The following is a 4,183-nucleotide window of genomic DNA, read 5'->3' as shown; positions in this document are numbered from 1 at the left end:
CAGAGATTCTTTGGAGGAAAGAAAGAGATTGAGTCGCTTAGCAGGTTAAGTTCTAGTTTTAAAAAGGATGTTAAATCCAGATCAATGATCATATTAGTAATGGCCTTGGGATTTCCCTGGTGCTCCCAATGCAGGGGACCCGGGTTCTATCCTTGGTCAGGGAACTAGATCCCAAGAGTTCACATGCTGCAACTAACACCTGGTGCAGCCAAATAAATAACAGTGTTTGAAAAGTGTTTAAAAAAAATCATGATAGCCTCACTGGCAGTCAGCTTTGGAAAGCCAGAAATATAGCGTTGTCTGCTGCCTTTTGTTTTTTTTTAACTAAACTATAGTTGATTTACCATACTGTGAATATTGTGTCAGTTTCCTGTGTACAGCTTCAGATTCTTACCCATTCTAGGTTATTACAAGATATTGACTAGAGTTCCATGTACTGTACAGTAAATCCTTGCTGTCTTTCTAGCCTCTTGGGTTTCCATCATGTCTCCATAAAGGGCCCGAGGCATCTAGGAGTACTACCAACTCACATGGAGAATAGTGAAATTCAGAGAGGTTGTAGGACTGCTTCCTCCGAGACACGGGGAGGACTGTGGTTTCAGGTTCATCTGAAGACATCTGAAAAGCCTTCTCCCATGCTCGGAGGAGCGTCCAGCCTCCCAAGAGGGAGTCTATGCCCTAACACGTGCTGTGTGTCAGTCGCTCAGCCACGCCCAACTCTTTGCAACCTCGTGGACTCTAGCCCTCCAGGCTCCTCTGTCCATGGGATTTCCCAGGGAAGAATACTGGAGTGGGTTGCCATTCCCTTCTTCAGGGGACCTTCCTGACCCAGGGATCAAGCCCACACCTCCTGTGTCTCCTGCACTGCAGGTGGATTCTTTAGTCACTGAGCCATCAGGGAAGCCCGGAAACCCTGACAGTCTGAAGCAATGCAAGGAAGGCTGAAGGACTGAAGTGATTCATTCCTTGGAGGACTCCAACCACAGGTCCAAGGATGCTCCGGGGCTGGCTGCACACTGATGCCAGGTGGAGCCCCGGGAGGCATCTTTGTTCAACGCTCCCCACGTGGTCCACAGCCAGGTTTTAACTCAGTTTGATTTGAGTCTTGCTTTCCTAGCTGTCCTAATCTGAAAGGGAAGGACACCTCAGAAGAATGAGCCCCAGGGGGCTGGAACCTTAATGCAAAACTGTCCTGGTTCTGAGAGATGGCCCTCGATAAAGGGGCTTCCTGATCAAATATGTGTGGCAGTGCTGACCACACTTTTCCCTTTCTTGCAGATTTGCTGTCCATATTAGGGTGGGAAAAGCTCTCAGGATACATTTTTTTTAATGATTATGTATTGATTTACTCATCTGCGCTGGGCCTTAGTTGGGGCATGCGGTTACCTTTCGTTAGGGCACATGGACTCTCTGGTTACTAACTCGGGCTCAGTAGTTGGGGTGCATGGGTTAGTTTCTCCAGGTCTGTGGGATCTTAGTTCCCCAACCAGGGATCGAACCTGAGTCCTGTGCATTGCAAGGTGGATTCTTAACCACTGGGCCACCAGGGAAGTTCCCAGAATTCTTAGTAAAACTGGGTCAGCACCGTTTCCCAAATGGAGTTGATCCAGAAACCTCCGCTATTTATCCCCTAACACGTTAGTGTTCCATGGGACACGCTTTGGGAAATGTTGACTTTGTGTAAATTGCTCCCACAGCTTTCTCTGCGGGTAATCCAGAAAAGTGAAAGATTAATACATGATCAAGTGAAAAGTTCAACAGTTTTATAGTTGTGCTTGGGACCAGCTTAAGGTCTTGTGCAAATATCATGCAGGAAAGATTCCCACAGACTTGGGTGCAAGTTTTCTATATTTTCCCTATAAAGTAAGTTTTTATGCATCCAAATTGTTTCCTACAAATACTGATATTATTTGTAGGCAGTTTTACAGTTCATGAAGTCCTCGATATGTTGATATAATGTATGACTTGGAAGAAGAATATTAATATCTCCATTTTATGACAAGAATATTGACATTCTATAAACAGAGAAAACTCTTAAGGGTCCCTTGGACAGCAAGGAGATCAAACCAGTCAATCCTAAAAGAAATCAACCCTGAATATTCATTGGAAGGACTGATGCTGAAGCTGAAGCTCCAATACTTTGGCCACCTGATAGGAAAACTTAACTCATTGGAAAAGACCCTGATTCTAAGAAAGATCGAGGGCAGGAGGAGAAGAGGGTGACAGAGGATGAGATGGTTGGATGGCATCACCGACTCAATGGACATGAATTTGAGCAAACTTCAGGATATAGTGAAGGACAGGGAAGCCTGGCATGCTGCAGTTCATGAGGTCGCAAAGAGTCAGACATGATTTAGCGACTGAACAACAACAAAGTGTAAGCAATTCATTTGCTGGAGGCACTCAAAAATAATCTAGTCCAGTGTTCCTAAGCCCGATTCTGCATCACGAATTCCCTGGAAAATCTCTTGCAATAGTTCTTGGGTGAGGACCAGGAGCTGTTGTTCTCAATGAGCCCAGGTGATACTGATGCTGTCTGCCTGTGGACCCACCTTTGGGTTTAATTCTCTTTTTTCATCAAGAAAACTGAGACCCAGAAAGATAAATGGAAGGATCCCAAATCACAAAGCCAGGACTCAAACATGGATTTTTCTCCTTCTAAGTGTACTGTTGTTGCTTCTGAATCCTTGATGCTTCACTTTGGAGCAGAGGAAGTCAGGGCCGATTGTGGTAGGTGAACCATGGTGGGTCATGTAAGACACTCAGCACATCTGGAGATGAGAGGGAAAGGCACTTGGGGAGTGGGGGGGGGGGGGCAGTCAACTGCTCTTTGATAGGAATCAAACCTGTGCAAAATTGTTTCCTTAAATGAGTAAAGTAAGATTTTCACATTCGACGTTTAACTGTTTTTCCCTTTAAAAGCGACTCGGGGACTTCCCTTGTGATCCAGTTGGTTGAGAATCTACCTGCCAATGCAGGGAACACAAGTTCGATTCCTGGTGCGGGAAGATTCCACTGAGTTGCCTCGAGTCAGCTTAGTCCGTGTGCCACAACTCCTGAAGCCTGTGCACCCTGGGGTCTGTGCTCAGCAACAAGAGAAGCCATCACAATGAGAAGTCTGTACATCACAACTAGAGAGTAGCTCCCACTCACCGCAACCCCGTGCAGTCAAAAATAAATTACGTATATATTTTAAATGTTTGCTACTATCAAAAAAAAAAAAAAGTGACTCAGCACAGACAGAACAGACTGGTGGCTGCCAAGGGGAGGGGGTTGGGGGAGGAATGGATTGAAAGGTTGGGGGTAGCAGATATAAGTTTTTATAGATAGAATGGATAAACAACCAGGTCCTACTATATAGCACAGAGAACTATATTCAATATCTCGAGACGAGCCATAATGGAAAAGAATATTTTAAAAGATTGTATATATAATATATAAATCACTTTGCTATACAGCAGAAGTTAATGCGACACAGCACATCAGCTATACTCCAATAAAAGACTAAAATGGAGAAAGAAAGAAAAGTGATTTGGGCTCTCAAAACCAGTCACCACACTTCCGTCTTTCAGAAATCCTTCCTAGAATCCTACAACCCAACTGGCAGCCCTGCCTTTGATCTCAGCCACTAGACATCCTACAGCCCTTGAAGATATGCATTTGCTGACCTGTTGAATGCAAATGCTCCCCGGACCTCTTCATGACCTGGGTTCAGCCGGAGGTAAAATCTCTCTGTCTTCCCGCACCCTGGGTCCCCTCCGGTTCTATACCACGTTAATGAACACCGTCAATCAGGCGTGGAAGAAGAAAATAGCTGAGGGTCCGGAAGCCTGGGTTGTCTGCCCAGCTCTGCCGCTAACTGGCCGGTTGCCCCCAGGCAGTTCCTTTCTCATTGAGTGCTTCAGTTCCCCTGTTAATAAGTGAGCACCCTGGACTTGATTAATATTTCCCAGGAGATGTTCTGAAGGACACTTCCTCAGGAGGTTAATGATTGTTACACGAGCACAGGCCCTCTATGGTTAAGGACCTTTCAGAAACACCAGGACACGTGGGTCTCTACTGCAGGGCACCTTGACCATGCCTCACAGGTTGCTGGCTTATACAGAACCCTTGCTCAGGGGGGCATCCCGTGAGGTTAATGTTCTACAAAACTTTGGCTCGAATCTGGAAGGATGAGCTCTGG

The 4,183-nt window shown here is 45.8% G+C and overlaps 1 long non-coding RNA gene across 1 annotated transcript; it reads right to left on the bottom strand.

Moving 5' to 3' along the window:
- Window positions 1–308: 308 nt before the first annotated feature.
- LOC138436034 (uncharacterized) lies at window positions 309–3,865 on the bottom strand. Its single transcript, XR_011255319.1, has 2 exons — window positions 3,669–3,865; window positions 309–3,079 (listed from the first exon to the last, which is right to left on the bottom strand). It is a non-coding gene; the product is annotated as an uncharacterized lncRNA (long non-coding RNA).
- Window positions 3,866–4,183: the final 318 nt, after the last annotated feature.

This window comes from Ovis canadensis, chromosome 3 (assembly GCF_042477335.2).
Source record: "Ovis canadensis isolate MfBH-ARS-UI-01 breed Bighorn chromosome 3, ARS-UI_OviCan_v2, whole genome shotgun sequence".
NCBI classification, from domain to species: Eukaryota; Metazoa; Chordata; class Mammalia; order Artiodactyla; family Bovidae; genus Ovis; species Ovis canadensis.
Note: the sequence above shows the minus strand (reverse complement) of the source record. Positions and strands in the feature narration are given on the sequence as shown.